The 19602-nt window shown below is 35.3% G+C and overlaps 1 long non-coding RNA gene and 11 other non-coding genes across 13 annotated transcripts in view; all 12 read right to left on the reverse strand.

Moving 5' to 3' along the window:
* Positions 1–19602, reverse strand: part of LOC113267261 (uncharacterized) — a 129240-nt gene that overhangs the window by 62272 nt on the left and 47366 nt on the right. The window contains exons 14-26 of one of the 2 annotated variants that reach the window (XR_008961464.1): positions 18888–19243; positions 16281–16367; positions 14268–14350; positions 13538–13689; positions 12787–12863; positions 8318–8358; positions 6277–6340; positions 4146–4187; positions 3546–3683; positions 2777–2853; positions 1844–1905; positions 879–949; positions 89–171 (exon numbers count right to left, since the gene is read on the reverse strand). This is a non-coding gene — a long non-coding RNA (uncharacterized LOC113267261). The other variant, XR_008961465.1, reaches the window with a different exon arrangement.
* Positions 467–541, reverse strand: LOC113267466 (small nucleolar RNA SNORD113/SNORD114 family). The gene has a single exon (XR_003320810.1). It is a non-coding gene; the product is annotated as a small nucleolar RNA SNORD113/SNORD114 family (small nucleolar RNA).
* Positions 1446–1520, reverse strand: LOC113267468 (small nucleolar RNA SNORD113/SNORD114 family). Its single transcript, XR_003320812.1, has one exon. It is a non-coding gene; the product is annotated as a small nucleolar RNA SNORD113/SNORD114 family (small nucleolar RNA).
* LOC113267455 (small nucleolar RNA SNORD113/SNORD114 family) lies at positions 2402–2476 on the reverse strand. Its single transcript, XR_003320800.1, has one exon. It is a non-coding gene; the product is annotated as a small nucleolar RNA SNORD113/SNORD114 family (small nucleolar RNA).
* On the reverse strand, positions 3550–3624 carry LOC113267456 (small nucleolar RNA SNORD113/SNORD114 family). Its single transcript, XR_003320801.1, has one exon. It is a non-coding gene; the product is annotated as a small nucleolar RNA SNORD113/SNORD114 family (small nucleolar RNA).
* LOC113267411 (small nucleolar RNA SNORD113/SNORD114 family) lies at positions 5434–5506 on the reverse strand. The gene has a single exon (XR_003320766.1). It is a non-coding gene; the product is annotated as a small nucleolar RNA SNORD113/SNORD114 family (small nucleolar RNA).
* Positions 7625–7698, reverse strand: LOC113267490 (small nucleolar RNA SNORD113/SNORD114 family). Its single transcript, XR_003320831.1, has one exon. It is a non-coding gene; the product is annotated as a small nucleolar RNA SNORD113/SNORD114 family (small nucleolar RNA).
* LOC113267421 (small nucleolar RNA SNORD113/SNORD114 family) lies at positions 10013–10089 on the reverse strand. The gene has a single exon (XR_003320776.2). It is a non-coding gene; the product is annotated as a small nucleolar RNA SNORD113/SNORD114 family (small nucleolar RNA).
* On the reverse strand, positions 12108–12180 carry LOC113267428 (small nucleolar RNA SNORD113/SNORD114 family). The gene has a single exon (XR_003320782.1). It is a non-coding gene; the product is annotated as a small nucleolar RNA SNORD113/SNORD114 family (small nucleolar RNA).
* Positions 13486–13563, reverse strand: LOC113267414 (small nucleolar RNA SNORD113/SNORD114 family). The gene has a single exon (XR_003320769.1). It is a non-coding gene; the product is annotated as a small nucleolar RNA SNORD113/SNORD114 family (small nucleolar RNA).
* Positions 15591–15665, reverse strand: LOC113267412 (small nucleolar RNA SNORD113/SNORD114 family). The gene has a single exon (XR_003320767.1). It is a non-coding gene; the product is annotated as a small nucleolar RNA SNORD113/SNORD114 family (small nucleolar RNA).
* Positions 18496–18567, reverse strand: LOC113267419 (small nucleolar RNA SNORD113/SNORD114 family). Its single transcript, XR_003320773.1, has one exon. It is a non-coding gene; the product is annotated as a small nucleolar RNA SNORD113/SNORD114 family (small nucleolar RNA).

Genomic DNA, 19602 nt, shown 5'->3' on the forward strand with positions numbered 1-19602 from the left:
GCAATTCCATATTTATCAATGAACCATGGCTTTCTTTTATTACATTTCATACTTTTCAAATACAGAGTATATACCCATAAAAACTCACCATTCTATGCACCAAACACATAGAGACAAGCAGACATCTTGTGACCGTGGAAAAATCCTGAAATTGGCTCTAGTGCATCCATTCTGAGAAGTGGAAAACACGGAAGGTGATAAAAAAAAATTTAAGACCTTATCTTTATTGGCTTTGCTTTCCACATATCATTTCCTCATCCACTTAGGTATTTATTAATTTTCATAATTTATAATCCTTAACTTAGTCATATTAATTTGTATTTGATTATTGATTCTTTCATTTCCTTATACTAAAAGAATCAAAATCCATGCACACAAAGACCAAGAACTTGATTCTTGTATGGTACTAATATCTACCACTGTGGTCATTTCCAACAGAGAAAAAAAAACTAGATTTCTTGTTGTGTTGGACCTCAGAGTTCCCGACACACAGTATTCATCATCCATGACTCATACGCCACCAGCCGTCATCATCGGTCCAGCACTGGCCCTTTTTCTTCACTCACTTCTACATTTCTTTACTGATTAACTTATCGATAAATCAATGACTATAAAATAAACATTGATGAATCAAAAACACTTGAAAATAAGACCCTTAAGCATCCCTAACATCTGACCATAGAATCACTGCCTCCTTGAAGCTACATTTCATTAATCATCTACGATGTTGCAAATACCAGTAAATCAATATGTTTCATGTCAATTGTATACTTATCGTGGGGCCATGGTTGGCCTTTAATTAAATTTAAATACTTCTTAATATTTCAATTAACATCCTAAACAAACCACCAAAAATAAGATAAGAACTTTGTACTCACACTGGTCTCCATCTCCTACATATAGAGCTCATAATCATGGAAGATGCTTTAATCAGCTTGGTGTGGCCACTCTGAGAAGTACAGAGCAGAGAAGATGAAAAAGAAAGAGAGAGAGAGAGACATTATCCCTCTATTAATCCTTCCATTTCATTTAGTCAGTAATTTAGGTATTTATTATTTTGGGGTAATATTTATTAATATTCCTCTTAAGAAAATGAATATCAAATTTGTCACCAAGCCAGAATAGGAACAATGATTATTACTGTACTTTCTATATAATCATTAGCCAAAGAAGTCACACTTTTGAACCATGTCTTTCCTAATTGGCTCAGTGTTTTTAACATATATTAATAGATTCTCTTACATCATGACACATTTTCATAATTGAACAATGTTTTACTTATTCATATTTATTTATATTTGTTTATTGATTGTTTATAACTTTAATATATCGAATTATGATAATAGAATCAAAATCCATGAACAAAAAGACCAAGGACCTTATATATTCTTAACATCTGTCTATAGGGCCAATTCCAATGGAGGCGGTAAACTAGATTCTCTTCGTTGGACCTCAGAGTTCCAGACACGTATCATTCATTATGCATGATTCATACGCCACCAGCCATCATCATCGATCCAAGCTTGAGCCTCTTTTTCTTCATTTTCATCAATATTTGTTTATGAATTAATTTACCAGTTCTCTGATAATAATAAAACAAGTACCAATGTATTTAAAAAAAAAAAAAAGAAGGGCCCTAAATATTCCTATATCCACCTATACAATCATTTACCCCATCAATATATTTCTTATATGAATTATCCTCAATGTTTCATATGATAGCATATTTATCATTGGGCCACAGTTGGCTTTCTTTGCTTATACAAAATACATCTTATTAAAACACTGAATATTCTTTTTAAAAACTAACCATCAACCTAAGAGCACTGTAACTATTACTCACATTCGCGTCTGTGTTCCTAACAATGGAGCCAACCGCAGGGAATCAGCTCAAGTGCCTCCATTCTGAGGAGTACAAAGCAGAAGAGATTATTTTAAAAAATTGAGACGTCCTCTCCATTAAGCTTTGCTTTCACATTTCATTTACCCGGCCATTTGATTATTTATTAATTTTTCATAATATTTACAGAGTTTCCTCTTAACAAAATCAACCACCTCACCCATGAGACTGGTCTGTGACAACCGAAGTGACTATTAGTAATCAGTGCCTGTGCGATCCCTGCACAGAGGTAACACAGTCGGTCCCTTTAATTCTTAATGGACGTCTGTGATTTCAATTAATATTAATAGTATTTCTTGCCTCACCACATTTTTTTTAACAGTTTGCTTCATCTCTTTATATTTACTGATTTACGTATTTGTTTATGGTTCTATCATTGAGCCATTTATAATAGGAAATCGAAACCGGGTAGACATAGTAAAAGAACAAAAGCCTCGTGTACCCTTACAGCGGCCCGAAGGATTATTTCCAACGGCGGGAATGCACTGGATTTCTTATTCGTTGGACCTCAGAGTTTCAGACACGTAATATTCATCATCCATGACTCATACGCCACCCTTTGTCATCATTGGTCCAGAACTGGCTCTCTTCTGCTCCATTAATTTCTACATTTGTTTACTGATTAACCCCTCATTTCTTTAGTAATTAGGTAACTCTGAATCACAAAAGCTTAAGAACAAGATTTTCAAGTATCTCTAACAGCTCACTACAGGATCCCTTACTACGTTGATTCTATCTCTCATTAATCATTCTTAATTTTGCAATCATCAGCAATAGTGCTCAGGACAGTGCCGTATTTATCACTGGGCCATGGTTGGCCTTCTTGGATCCTTTCACAAGGACCCAAACCAAGACAAATACTTAGACCATACTCACATTGGTCTCTATGCTGCTAGGCAACCAGAGATGAAGGCCATGGAGAGAGATGCTTAAACTGGCCGGGAGCATCCATTCTGAGAGCACAAAAACAGATCATAAAATAGATTTGAAACAGTCTATCCATTTCTCCTTGCATGCCTCCGTTCATTTTATTTGTGATTTAGGTATGCATTAAATTGTTACGTTTTTTCCTCAAAGTAACAAACAACGTTGAACAAGGCCCTGGCCAAACAAGAAAACACGCTATGATTTACACTGTACATATCAACCTTAGCCAAAGAGATAATACCTTTAGCACATTTATTTCCTAATGGAATTCAGTATTTTTAACATATATTAACAACATTTCTGTCCTCATCATATATCTTCATAACTGGATAATGTTTTGCATTCTTGCTTTGTTTGTTTGTTTGATTCTTTTGTTGATCCATTTACAATAATAGAAATCGAATTCCATGAACACAAAAATTAAGGAGATCTTTAGGGGCGCCTGGGTGGCACAGCGGTTAAGCGTCTGCCTTCGGCTCAGGGCGTGATCCCGGCGTTCTGGGATCGAGCCCCACATCAGGCTCCTCTGCTATGAGCCTGCTTCTTCCTCTCCCACTCCCCCTGCTTGTGTTCCCTCTCTCGCTGGCTGTCTCTGTCTCTGTCGAATAAATAAATAAAATCTTAAAAAAAAAAAATTAAGGAGATCTTTAAATATTCCTAAATATTCTGTCTGTCCATTGGATCATTTCCAGCAGAAGGTATAGACTAGATTTCTTACTGTGTTGGACCTCAGAGTTCCAGTTACATAGTATTCATCATCCATGACTCATACTCCACCAGTCATCATCATTGGTCCAGGACTGGCCTTCATTATCTTCAATCGTGTGCACGTTTTAATGATTAATTCACCAATTCCCTAATGATAATAAAATGCATAAAGGTCATGAAAACTTGAGACAAGAGCCTTGAATATCTCTAACATTTCTGAATAGAATTACATCCCACTGATTATATCTTTCATTAATTGTCCATAATGTTTCCTATAGAGATTAATACAATAGTTCATATTAACCCCATTTTACTATTTGAATGTAGCCAAACTATGTCTCCATAAATAAAGGGAGGTTTAAATCAACTGTGACTCAAAATTGAAATTGAGTAATACATTTTACATTAATTAGTTGAATAATTAACTGTGAAAATGAATAAAATGATCTTGCTTTTTTCTCCTTAATTGACGATGGATGTGCTGAACTGGCCCAAACATGACCTTCATTCATTTTATTTGTATATGTAGCCATTTATTCCCTTTCAGTAATGGAGTTAACACCCATGACAGACCACCAAACCACAAGCAATTACCTTGACTGTTACTTACACAAGTTTCCACACTCCATAATTGATTCATCATGCATCCATTCTGTAGAGTACAAAGCAAATATAAAAACAAATAGATTCAATGAAACAGATGATATAGAACAGCCTAGATTCAGATATTTTAGTTCAAGTCAACAATAAATGATTAGAAATAAACCTTAGTGCCTGTTATATATTAAAACTCAGAACAGCGTACCTACTGCTTGATTGAGCCAAGCATTACATTTAACTGATATAATGAACACCTCTGAAACCAACAACAGATAAAAGAGCAAGAACCATGGCTACTATTCATATCTGTTTCTATGTCCCCTACTCAGCCAGGAGAGAACTCTTTTTTCTATATGAATCTTCCTTGGAAAGAACTAGGCTAATCTGAATCCTAGATTCCAGCACATTCTCAACAATTGTGCATTCTTGTCTCACCTTTATATGTGTATGTACGAACATAGTTATATGGAGTCATTTATCTTCTGCTTTTTTAAAGAAACTTCACCAAACCAGAAAAAGAAACCCTATCTAAATGTATTCACCATTCCCCAAATCAAGAGCGTAAGTCTTATTTTCTTTATCTGGAGAGCAATTGTGTAGAACTGGATTAATCACTGTCCTTGTTTCATAACACGTGCTCCTCATGGTCCAAATAATTGATTAAAATGTTAAATTACTCTTTTATATATTTATAATATCATTAGTATTTGTGACTCCACAGAAAAGGGACAATATTAATGCTTGTCCATATGCTTCTTAGGCACAGAAAAAAAGATCAGATGATTTTTTTCCTTTTTTTTTATTAAAACATAGTGAATATCATTGGATTAGTTGTAACTGGTCATGTAACACATTCTCAACATAAGTCCATGTGTAAGCCCTCACTCAGTTATGGAGTTATTTAATCGATAATTAATTTTGAGTAAATGTTTTGCTCTTCTCAGTAAAACAAAAAACCAACAACCCAACCGAGAAAAACAACATGGGTTCTTACATCCATTTATCTAAATTCTCTTTACCCAAAAGGGTCAGCTTTAATCAATTTACTTTACCGGAACTCAGTGCTTCAGAAATTTATTAACAATGATTTTTATATTACATATATTACATTACATACTCTCCTATTTGGTCCAGGAATAACCCATTTTGTCCTTATTCATTTATCTGCTTCTTGATTTATTCATGCACTGATTTACTGAAAATAAAATACCCAATAGCCCAAGAACAAACTCCTGAATATTTTTAACTCCTAGAATAAGCTCATTTCCCATAAAGACAACAGAGAGGAATCTTTTGTAATGGACCTCAGAGTTATAGGGTTTAATCAAAATCCTTGATTTCAGACACCCCAGGGTACTCATCATTGATCCAGATTAAGCAATCTTTTTTTTTTTTCATGTATACCTTTGTTTATTGATCCGTTCATTGATCTACCAACAGTAATAAAATCAATACCCACGAATTTTTAAAAAGCCAGGAACAAGATCTTTGGATGTGACCAAGGTCTAGTTACAGGCTCTTTTCCTATAACTAGACCTTTTCCCAAAAGCCGTTTTTTGCAGTGGCCCTCAGCGAGTTATGTATGGATCAATTAACATGCCAGCTTCACGAGCACCCTATTCCAACCACCTTCCATCTTCCTCTGTCCTCCTTCAGGGGGAGCTATGCAGTAGCACTTTACAACATAACATGACTGTGCCATTCCTGCACTCTCTCACGCGGTCGCCATTAGCCACGTGCAGCTACTAAGTACTTGAAATGTGGCCAGTGCAACTGAGGAACTGAAGTTAAAATTCACTGCACTTTAATTCCTTTAGACTTAAATAGCCACATGTGGCTAGGGGCTACCACACTGACAGTGCAGTCTTAGATTTTATCACTGAATAAATGTTTAAGTCAAATGCACTGCAAAAATAAGATGGATTATTCATCCACTTTGAGAATGAATAAAATGTCTCCCATTTTATTTTCAACCACAATTGTACTGAACTGGATTCATCATCATCTTTATTTCATAGCACATTCACATCATTGATCTATGTATGGCTTAATTGAAATAATTCAGTGAACACTAATGAAAAATTCACCCCAACTGACAAGATCTTTTGACTATTATTTACTTTAGTCATTAGGTTCCTTACCCACAAAGCTAACAGCCAAGATCTTCATCAGTAGAGACTGATTAAATCAACCATCATCTTCATCCTGTGGAGTCAAGTACCAATATTCAAAAGAATGAACAGTCCAAATTTAGACCGATTTAAAAGACAATTGTTGTGTGGTACAAGATTAATCAGGAAGTTGATTCACTTCTCATTTTCATTACTGACCCAAGAATATCTTATTTCTTGATTTAACTATAAATTTTAAATAATACAATGAATACTGTTGAGTTTATTGTGCAAAAATTAAAATTCTGCCCATTGCACTTATCTGTCTAGTGACCCCCAATCCACATAGGCAAAAACGTAGACAATTTTCTTTTTCTGAAGGACTCAATTTGTGTAGAAATAGATGAGTTTAAATTTGTAGTTCATGGCATATTCTCACCAAGATCTATGCTTGACCCTCCTCATATATTAATTCAACCATTCATTGTTTTATTTATTCATTTATGGAGTGACTCAGGGAATATTTGATCATACATTAAAATATACTAAAACACACACACACACACACACACACACACACACACACACAGGTAAACCCATGAACAACCCAGAATAGATATGCTTATCATGTGCAAGTGTCCACATGCCCATAGCCAAGCTACAAAGAGAGGATCAGTAGTATATACAAAAAATTAATCATTATTCTTGCTTCTTACCGGACCATGTTTTGCCCCCTTTTAAAAACGGTGGTTGGGACTTAATCTACTCAAATGTAACAATTCATCAATATCTGGGAATTAACTAATACTAGACAAGGAAACGTGAAAAATACCATTTTGTCTCCATGTCTATTATAGTACCCACAGAGCTTTAAAAATGAGCTGTTTCTCTTTTTTAATAAAATTCAGTGAACAGAGGTAGATTAATACTAATTCTGCTCATAAGGCACATTCTAATATGAACTATGCTCATTCTTTTTCCAATTAAGTATTTAATGAATTATTTATGTATGTAATTTTTCCTTTTCTAAATAAAAACAACCACCAGCAAACAACCACCTACATCAAACAACGATACTGAGTCTTACATACATCTGCCTACCCACTCCCTCCAAAAAGGGGCAAAAAGGACTTTAGTACCACAGAAATGTATAACAACAATCCCTGTTTTATCACATACTCTCATAATTGGTCTATGCCCGGATTTCTTTATATTTACTCATTTTTATATTTCTTCAATTTATTCATGCATGATTTACTTACAAGTATTCAATCTATACCCAGAAAGTGGGTATGCCCATAATCAAGACACTTGAACATTCTGAACTTCTGCTCTAAGCTCATTTCCATAGAGGAAAAAATGAGGCCACTTTTTAATTATGGACCTCAGAGTCACAGATGGCTTTAATCAAAATTTTTGATTCAGACACCCTCCAATCTCATCATTGGTCCACGCTTGGCACTCTTTATCGTCATTCATTTCTACTTTCATTTTCCCATGAATCACCAGCTCCCAGAACAAGATACTCGATAGAACTATGATCTGTCTCTAGACTGATTTCTCACAGAGCTTTCAGACCAGATCTCCGTGTGAACCTTGCTTCATACCAATACCATCATTAAAAATGTCCCATGATTGGGCCATGTTCATTTAATGTCCAGTTTTAAGCATGGATTAATAACAAAAAAATACAATGGTATCCCACATTTAGAACACAGACAATATGCTCTACCTTCTGAGACCTCCTTCCTCTAAATTGTTAAATAGCCTGGATCTCTAACAAAATGAAAATGCTTCAATCAACTGTGGTTTAGACATAATATGAAATAGCAAACAGTTCCAAAAATTAATTAAATGCCACCCATTTAAAAAAAATGCATCTCAGTTGTGCTGAAATGGGTTAATTCTACTCCTTGGCCCAGAGCACATTCCTACTACTGGTTCATACATAGTGTTCTTAGATGATATTTTTGTGTATATAGCCTTTTGTTCTATCTAACTACCTTAGTAACCACATAAGGACAAACCATATGAACGAGAACAAACTTTGACTGTTACATGTGCTTCTTACCCACAGAAGTAACAGTCAAGATCTTCTTCATTGGACAATGGCTGAATTCAATGTGGAGTGTTCATCCAGGAGGATAAGGTAGATTTTTAAAAGAGTGAAAAGTATAAATTTAGATTTTTAAATAGAAGTTAGTTCTGCATTAGTAGATTAATCATAAATATTGGTTCGTGTCACATTTTCACACATTTCAATACAACAGTGGTATCCTTTTCATCTACTGAATTACTCAATCTTTAGTGTGAAATAACATAGAGAAGATCTTTTATCATCTACCACCCAACACAAAAAGAACTAGCACTATTATTGATATCTTTCTCTATAACCTACCAAATAGTAAAAAGTCCAGATAATCTTTCAGTGGGAAAACCTGAGCAAAACGGGATGAATTTAAATTCTTATTTCATCAAACAATCTGAACAACGAGCCTTACTATACTTCAATTCTTGTGTTTATCAATTAATTTATTTACTCACTTTGTAAATAACTCTAAGGATAATTTAATTATCTACTCTTTTTTTTCCTAGAGAAAAGACAAAATGGTAGAGCCATCAACCATCCAAAGCTAAATGCTATTACATGCAACTATCTATCTCAGCACTGTTTGCACTGATGGAACTTTCTGCCGTGATAAAAATATTCTCTATTAGCACTGTTCAATATGGTAGCCACTGGCCACATGTGGTTTGAAATGTGGGTAGTGTTATGAAGGGTGTGAATTTTTATTTTTAATTAATTTGAATTTAAATGTTTCAACAGTAAGATGTATTTAAAGAATGGGGGTTATATGATCTTTCCCTGAAGGAGGGGGCCTGGATCTTTTTTACTCAAGTGGACTTCAAGGGTATAGACCAGGGTTAATCAGGCTCCTTCATATATTATATGTGCTCCGCACTGACCCATGGTTTACATTCTTTTAAATAATGGATTGAAATATAAAATTATTCTTTTACTCACTGCCAATAATGGCACCAATAATGGTGAACCCTAGGGATACTTCATAATTGAAAGCTAAGTGATACTAAATGTATCCATTGGCTTTTCACTTGCAGAAATCGTCAACAAAATACATTTACAGTTTTCTCTCATTTTTAGGTTTTTATTTTTACATTTTTCTTTTGAAAGAAAAGTCAATGAACACAGTTACTATACTCACCTTTCCAATGTTCATGCTTAGACCTTTTCTAAGTTTCAATAATTATGTAATAATGTATTTTATTTTTTAGCATTGATTAGATTAAATCTTATTTATTAAAATCATTGTATACTAATGGGCTTATCATGATTTGCTAGATTATCATTGAAAATACATATTCTATTAAGTATTGCTGATTACTATACAAAATATAATTTTCTTGTCCCTTTTTTAAATAAGACACGCCACTGACTCACTACCGCCTCAGAACAAAAACACTGATGGTCACATGTGTCTATCTGTATGTTCCCAAAGGAGGAGCAGCCTTAGTCTACTTTATTCTAACTCAAAATTCCAGAAAAATATTCATAATAATCCTTGATTCACGAGTTCCTTTCCGGATCAGGTAAGGCCTCCTCTGTACTTATACTTTACTTATTCATGGACTGACTTCCTCATAAGAATACAATTCATAGCTGTGAACAATAAAATAGCAACAACACAAATCAAGACCACTCTGAATATTTCTAATTTCATCTGTAAGCACATTTCCCATAGCTGGAACGGACCTCAGAGTTACAGACTGGGTTTTAATCAAAAGAATTATTCAGATGCCCCACGCACACTCATCATTGATCCAGACCTGGTATTCTGTGCCTTCATTTAACATATTGTTCTGACTTATTCATTGGTTTGCTAATAATACCGTCAACACGCATGAATTAGGAAAATAAAATGAAGGTCCCTGAAGACAGGAATATGTCCATGAAAGCTGACTCCCTACCGAGCTACAGAACTAGCTCTCTCTGTGCAATTACAAATGTGAATTAATCCACTTCCCTGCATCATCTCAATTCCCTTAGTCATTGGTCTCTGCTTGGGCTCTTTCATTTAACATCCAGGTTTTAAAGATGGTTCAGTGAACTACCATTTCGTATCATGACTAAGAAAAAAGCAAAATTTCCCGTTTTCTTATGTTCTCCCCTCAGTGGGTTCATAGTCTATAATAATATCAACCAATGGAGAAGTGTTTAAATCCACTGTGGAACAAAAATAAAATGGAATATAAAAGTGTTTTGAAAATTATTGAAATGCCTTTCATCCTTCATCTCAATCATTCAGTAATGCTAAAATGGATTAATCATAATTCTGAATTCATAACATATTGTAATCACTGGTCAACGCATGACCACCTTTGAATTTGTTCATGTATGCAGCCATTTGTCTTTCAGAACATCTCAATGAATACCCATGACCAAGCCCCAAGCAATACATGAACATTGATTATTGCTGACATTGATCTCTTCTCTCTTTACCCAAAGAGATAAAAGGCAAGATCTTCACCATGAGATAATAATCAAATCAAGATTGTGCTCACTCTGAGGAGTAAAAGGCAAACTTGAAAAAGAATCAGTCTACACTTAACTAATTTAAATGATCAAAAGTCAAGTAACCATAAACCTTAATTTGCATAATTTTCTACACATCTGGAAGAGAGAGTTCTATTTTATATTTACTAATTTGTATGATTTTTTAAATAATATAATGAACACCATTGAACCTAGCACTAAACAGAAGAAAAATAATTATAATTATGAGGAGTATCTGTCTGGACTTGCTACCCATGTAGGTAAAAGCCAGGATCATCTTTTTTGTGGAACTTTCTTTGTGCAGAATTGGATACCTGGGAGATTCAATTCAGGGCACAATCTCACCAGGGATCCAAGCTTGACCCTACTTAATATATTTATTAATTCACTCACTAATTGTTCTATTTAATTACTCATGGGATAATAAGGCCATCCCTTCATTTTTCTAAAAGAATTCCAAAAATTAAACAACCATCAGTACAGAAGCAAAATACTGATTATTTACAAATGTCTGTATGCACCATTTGAAAGGCCTAGAGCTCTTTGAATTCCTCTGGATATCAGTGGTATAAAACATGATGCATCGTGATCTCTACATCCAACTGCTTTCCTTTTGCACATTGCTGGCTGACTTTTAAAAAAAACTGATATTAAAAAAACTGATATAAATGCAAATGCATTTGCTCACTTATAATTATACTTCAATATATGTCAGCCCACCCACACCGGAGGAGTATCTTGAATAATATTTACATTTGTCCTATGTCATTACCCAGAAGAATAGCAACCTGATTCTTTAATACTTGCTTGCTTACATAAAACTGCATAAAAAGATTGCATTAATCATGACTGTGGCTGTATAAAACATTATCATCATTGCTCCATGCTCTCCCTCTCAATTACATAGTTTATTCAATCAACTACTTATGTAAATGTATTTCCCTTTCCTTAATAAAATGATCAATTGGCAGTGTGCCTCAACACAAAACAAAACACTGATTCTTACGCGCACCTGACCACATGCCCCTTACCAAAGTGATAAAAACCTTGAGTATTAATTTATTGGGACTAAATATCTCAAAATTGTTTTAATAACTACCCATGTCTCATTCTATGCCTTAAAAGTAGTGCATGCATATCTCTCTTATTCTTTATTCATTGATATATTTCTTTATTCATGGGCTAATTGTATTATAATAATGAATTCATACCCCAAGCCACAAAAGCCCATGAATAAGATGCTGTAGGCTCATTTCCCACAAAGAGAATAATGAGGTGTTTCTTTGTAATGGACCTCAGTTGCAGATGGGTTTAATCAAAATTCTTGTTTCAGAAACCCCATGACATTCATCATTGGTCCATGCTAGGAAATTTTTTTGTGTTTATTGATTAATTTTCTGATTCACAAATAATAATAATACAATCACAAAATTCCAAAAACAAGATCCTTGAATTTTAGGCTTTTCTCCCAGAGAGCTAATAAACTCATTTTTTTTGTAATGGTGCTCAAAGCTACACATGCAAATGGCTCAACTTCCCTGCTTTGTATCAAACCCACATTTAGCACTGCTTCCTGTGTGACCCTCTCTTATTTAATTTGTCCAAATGTCAAAGATGGTTCAATGAAAAATAATGAAACTACCATCTTCCATCACCTCTGGGCTGCCCCCAAAGAGCTATCAGCTAGCTCTACCCAAATGGGAATGCTTAAATCAACCATGGTAAAAAATAAAGAATATTAAACTGCTCTGAAAATAAATAAAATAACTTGTATCTTCTTTTAAAATTACCTCCATTGTACTGATTTAGATTACACGTAATATTAGGTTTATAACACATTCCCATCACCAGTCTACACTTGGAGTGTTTTATTTATTTTGTGAGGTACACAATTATCTACTTTGAAATGCTTCAGATAACACCCATGAACAAGTCATCCAAACAAGAATGTGAGCTAAGGGACTCACTTGTCTTAGTCTTCATGCTCCTGGTTGACTATAATCATTCTTAATAAATGATTGAATCAGCCATGCTATGGTTCATTCTGTGTAGGAAAAAGCAGATTTACACCACATTTAGAATTTTTTAATGGCTGCTCATCAGACAGAGCTAGATACCAATAAGAACTTCGGCTCAAACATACAATTCATTATTAAACCAGTATGGAATTCTTAGTGATAAAAAATACACTAAATACTCTTAAGTCCACACCTCACCCAAGATTAAGATCTATAATGGTTTCAAATATCCACCTGTATCAATACCTATTAAAGAGATGGCTATCTAACAGATTATTGACTGAGGCAAACACTTTCCTTTTTCTTTAAAAAAAAAAACCCCAGCAAACTACAGGAACTCCACACACTGCTTCTTAGCTGCAGACACTAATATGTTCCATATAAAAGGGGATTACAGAGTAAGCCTTTCCATTTTCCTTCAGGATTGTATTGATATTAATAGTGTTTACTGCGCTCTGCTAATTGTCCCATGAGGAGGCTTTTAGTGTTTCATGTATTCATTTCTTTATTTATTCACGCATTGATTCACTTGAAATAATACAATCCATATCCATGAACCACAAAAGCCTGGGGCAAGTTTATTGAATTTTCCTAACTTCTACTATTAGCTAATTTCTACAGAGAATATTGACTGGTTCCTTCTCGGTAATGGACCTCAGAGTTACACAGAGGGCTTCATCAAAGGTGTTGATTCAGATACCTCCACCAATACTCATCATTGATCCAGGCACAGCTTGCTAGGTCTTCATTCACTGATGCCTTCTTGAATGGATTCATTCATTCACTCACAGAATCACGGATAATAGTTCTACAATCAGTAACCTTTAATGACACAAAACTGAGAACAAAAGCCTGAAAAACAACCAAAATCTGTTCATTGCCCCCATTCATGGAGAGCAAATAGTCACTCACTTTTCACAATGAACCCGTTTGACACGTAGGGATTGATCAGCATGCTGCTTCATATCAGTCCCTCACTTATGACTGGTATCCGCCTGCTCCTTTTCCACTTGACTTGTCATACATTAAAGCTGGTGTCATCAACAACCACAGACCTGTCATCTTCACCCACAAGTGACAAAACTGACATCTGCCATCTTCCGAGGTATTCTAGCCTCCAAGGGTTAACAACTGAGATCTTTACCAGTGAAGGAATGTATTAAGCAAATGTGGCAAGAATATTAAATGGGAAGATATACTGCTTTGAGAATATATGAAATGCCCTCCATCACTTTAGTAATGGTCCTTAGTTGAGATGAGTCAAAGTAAATATAAATTTTAATTTGTGACACATTCCAATCATGGGGCTCAGGATTGGCATTCCTCAATTTCATATATTATTTAACTATTTATTTTATTGAAATAATTTCGTGGGCTTCCATAAATAACCCCCATCTAAGCCCTGAACACAAACACTGATATTTACTCACATCAGTTTTTACGCTTCTTAGTCCCAGAATTAATGGCCAGGTCTTCAGGACTACAGAATGATTACATCAGCTTTGTGTTCATTCTACAAAGGAAAAAGGGGGAAGGAAGGCCAATTTGTAAACACAATGAAAACAGAGTTCTCTTTTTTAAACTGAAATTTGTGAAGAGGACTAGTTAACCAGAAGCTCTATTTCAGATCACAATCTCATCATCTTCCCAAGGATGGTACTCTCTTACTTAGTTGAATTTCTACGAAATATTAGGAATACTATTGAATTCCTTGCTCAACACAAAATAAAATAAAATAATGACCAATTAGAGACATCTGGCTTTATTTGCTACCTACAAAGGAGGAGCCATGATCACCTTTTTATTGGACTTATTTGTGCAGAATTTAACATATTTAATTTGTTTCCTGGTTCTATCTCCCAATCCTCCACTACACGTATTTATGGATTTATGGATTCACCCACTTACTGCTGATTTTATTATTCAGGGAATAATAATACCATCTTTCTAAAGAAAACTCAAAATGGTTAAACAGCAACCCAGAACCAAATTACCACAATTTGGAAAGGTCCAAATGCACCTTTCAAGAAATGGAAGAGCCTAAAATCGTTCCTAGAATATTTGTCATTGGAAAACTATAATGAATCAAAATCCTCATCTTTAAACCTGTGTTTTAATTGGTCCATGGTTTGCTGACTTTTTAAAAATAGACTGATATATAAAATTATACGTTATTTCTCTTATACAAAGAAACTAATAACTGTGATCTCTTCCACTGGACATAACACTGAACAAAATTTATGTCTGGCCATAGTTATTACCGTCAATAACAGACTTGCTTCTTTTTTATTGTTTTAATAAAAGTTAGTTTTCAAGAAGATTGGATTAATGATGAGTGTTGTCATATAAATCATTCTCATCATTGGTCTCTGCTTGGCTCTCCATTATGTTGTCATTTAACCGACTATTATAGAGTAAATGTGTTGTCATTTCCTTAATAAAAGAGTCAGCAACCCCCACCACCAACAAACACTCCTGAGTATTATGTACAAATAATCATATACCCCTTTCATTTACTATTAATTTAATGAAAGTCAGAGTTTCAGACAAATATTAATAATACTACCCCATGTCGCATTACATTCCTTAATAGTAAGTGTATAACTTGTCTTCTTTTTTCCATTGACACATTTTTTTATTTGTGGGTCAATTTTATAATAAAATACAGTCCATCACTAAGAACCACGATAGCCCAAGCACAAGGTACCATGTGCTCCTTTCCCACAGCGGGAATAACTCCGTGTCTCTTTGTAATGGACCTCAGAGTTGCATATGGGTTTAATCAAAACTCCTGTTTCAGATACCCCATGGTACTCATCATTGGTCCAGGCACGTTTTTCTTCCTTAATATCTTCATTTATTTAGTTATTCACTGATCACATAAAATTCCAGGACAAGATCCTCCCACTAGTGGCTCTTTCCCCAAAAAGCAAATAGACTAGATCTCCTTTTATATTGGACCTCAGAGAATACATGTGATCAATTAATATCCATGCCTCCTGCCAAATCCACATTCACCACTGGTCCTCCTGTGGTTTTATTTTATTTAATTTGCCCATATTTTAAAGATGTTTCAATGAAAAGTGATGAAGCCACCATCTTTAATCACATCTCAAAACAAAGTCTTCCATTTGCTTATAGGCTGCCACACAAAACATTGTCAGCCGGTACTAGCCCCATATGGAAACGTTTGAGTCGTCTGTGGAGGTAAATAAAGTGAAATATTAAGTAGTTCTGAGAATGAATCAAATGACTATCTTTTTAATCACCTCAATTGTGCCAAATTAGATTAAAAGTAACTTTTGATTGATAACATATTCCCATCACTGGTCCATACTTGGAGATTTTTATTTCTTTTATGGACATTGATTCTTTCAATACACCACTAAACACTCATGAACAAAGCATCCCAATCAAGGATGGCAACTCTGAGTCTTACTTACATTTGTCTCTATGTTCTTTACACACAGAGCTAACTGCCAAGATATTGTTTCTTAGAAAATGAGTAAGTCTGCTGCCTTATGGTAATTCTGTGAAGGAAAAAGGAGAATTAACCTAGGTTTTAATGTATGTTGATTATGTGGAATTAGCTAGTAATAAACTTTGGTACTTCTTAATTAGTCTTTCTTCATGTTTAAATAATGAACTGGCCACCGTTGAATACACCACATAAGGATAAAAACAGTATCTATTGCATGGTGCACTGGGTGTTATACGCAACTAATGAATCATCGAGCCTTACATCGGAAACCGGGGATGTACTGTATGATGACTAACATAATATAATAAAACATCATTAAAGAAAATATATATATATATATTTTAATAGTCTTAACAGGATAAAAGATCATTTTAAAAGATGTTACTTTTGCAGAATTGGGTACACTTGACTACTTATTTTACATTCTCTGTGATGACTCATGCCATGACAAAATGAAACCACAATGAGACACCACTGCACACCAGTCAGAATAGCTAAAACTAACAACCTAGGAAACAACAGATATTGGTAAGGATGCAAAAAGAGGGGAACCCTCTTACACTGTTGGTGGAAATGCAAACTGGTGCGGCCACTCTGGGAAAGAGTATGGAGGTTCCTCAAAAAGTTAAAAATAGAGCTACCCAATGACCCAGCAATTGCACTACTAGGTATTTACCCAAAGGATAAAAACATAGTGATTCGAAAGGGCACCTGCACCAATGGCCACAAGAGCCAAACTATGGAAAGAGCCAAGATGCCCATCAAGAGATGAATGGATAGGGGCGCCTGGGTAGCACAGCGGTTAAGCGTCTGCCTTCAGCTCAGGGCGTGATCCCGGTGTTATGGGATCGAGCCCCACATCAGGCTCCTCCGCTATGAGCCTGCTTCTTCCTCTCCCACTCCCCCTGCTTGTGTTCCCTCTCTTGCTGGCTGTCTCTATCTCTGTCGAATAAATAAAAATAAAATCTTAAAAAAAAAAAGAGAGAGAGATGAATGGAAAGATGTGGTATATATATGCAATGGAATATTACTCAGCCATCAAAAAGAATGAAATCTTGCCACTTGCAACAATGTGGATGGAACTAGAGGGTATTATGCTAAGCAAAATAAGTCAGTCAGAGAAAGACAAATGCCATATGATTTTGCTCATATGTGGAATTTAAGAAACAAAACAGATGAACATAGGGGAAGGGAAGGAAAAATAAAATAAGAAAAGAGTGAGGGAGACAAACCATAAAAGACTCTTAATTCTAGGAAACAAACTAAGGGTTGCTGGAGGGGAGGTGGGTACAGGGAAGGGGAAACTGGGTGATGTGTATTAAGGAGGGCACTTGATGTAATGAGCACTGGGTGTTACATGCAACTGATGAATCACGGAATTCTACCTCTAAAACGAATAATACAATATATGCTAATTAAATTGAATTTAAATGAAGAATCTTTTTAAAAAGACTAAAACTAAAACAAAAAATCTGCTACCAGAGGACATTTACCAATGTCTGGAGATATTTTTTATTGTCACAACTGACAGGGGCAGGGGTCAGTACTGGCATCTAGCACAGGCCATGAAGTACTAAACATCCTACAATGTACAGGCAGCCTCCCGGCAATGAATTATCCAGCCAAAAATGTCAGTAAAGAGGGGTTGGGAAAATCCTGCTGTACCCTCTTCAAAATAATTGGTTGAGACATAAATGTATTTATACATTCACTCACAATACCATCAATATCTACAAATATACAAACCAGATTAGAAACTTCAATAGAATTAACAGCTGTTCATATGCTCCTTCCTCCCAGATATAACCAACCAGATCATATTTTCTTGTTTTCAACAAGCAAGCAGCACCTCGAAGACCACAGAACAACACAACATTGCTTTCCTGGTACTCATCTGTATATGTTCCTGTCCCGAACAGGTATCAGATTTAATCAATTTATTATGGAACTGGGTGCTTCAGAAAATATTAATGATAATAAACACACTACACATTCTCATAACTGGGCCACATATGGCTCTCCTTGTCTTCATTTATGTATTTATTTATTTATTCATTTATTAATTCACTTATAGTGCTACAATTCAGAACTATGAAACTTCACAGCTTAAAAACAAAATCCTGACTATTACTAACCTCTGCTGTAAGCTGATTTACCAGATAGACATTAACTAGGTCTCTGACCTCAGAGTTACAGGGTTTAATCAAAATCATGGATTCAGACACCCCAGGATACTCATCATTGGTCCAAAATTAGCACCCTTTCCTTCATTCATTGCTACCTTTGTTTACTGGTTCCCTCATTAAGTCACTAATAATAATAAAAGCAACACTCATGAATCACAAAACCTAAAAACATGATCCCAAAATATCACTAAGCTCTATCTGTAGGCTTGTTTTCCATAAAACTAAGAGACTACATTTTTTTTCCATTGAGTCTCGGCACTCTGCATACAGATGATCAACTTTCGTGCTTCACATCAACCCCATATTTATACTTTGTCCATTCTTGCCCTTCTTTCACTTAGTTACTCCATGTTTTAAAGATGGTACATAATAAGGTAGCCTACCAAGATGGCTCCCAATGATCCATGGCTTCTGGTATTCCAGCCTGTATAATCTCTCCCATAGGAAATCATGCCTGGCTTCCATGACCAATAGAATACTGTGGAAGTGAGGGTGTAGGACTTCTGAGTCTAGGTTATAAATACATTGCGGCTTCCACCTTCCTCTTTCTTGGATTGGCTATTCTTCGTTTAGTCAGCTGTCAGGTTGTGAGCATCCTCAAGAAGTCCTAAGGAGAGGTCTGTGTAGGAAGGGATTGTGGTCTCCCACGAACAACCAGCACCAACTTTGCAGCCATGGAAGCAGATCCTCCAGCCCGGTCAGGCTTTTAGATGACCTTAGATGACTCCTGGTATCTTGACTGCAACAACCCAAGAGACCCTCAGCCAAATTGCCCACTAACCCCCTCCTGGATTCCTGCCCCATAGAAACTGTGACAGATAACAAATGTTTACTCTTGTTTTAAAGCGCTAAGTTATAGGGAAATTTTTATATAGCAATAGATAACTAATACGATGATGAACCAACTACCATCACATCTCCCGATGAGGACACTGATACTACCTTCCCTTTTTGTATCTGCCCCCTGCCATTTGAAGAGTAAATAGCCTAGATTTTTTAACACTGGCAAAATGTTTAAATTAACCATGATACAAACGATAACATTAAAAGCCCTAAAAATGAAAAACAGTTCTCCATGATTTTTAATAAACCCTAACT

Source organism: Ursus arctos, unplaced genomic scaffold (genome assembly GCF_023065955.2).
Source record: "Ursus arctos isolate Adak ecotype North America unplaced genomic scaffold, UrsArc2.0 scaffold_25, whole genome shotgun sequence".
NCBI lineage: Eukaryota > Metazoa > Chordata > Mammalia > Carnivora > Ursidae > Ursus > Ursus arctos.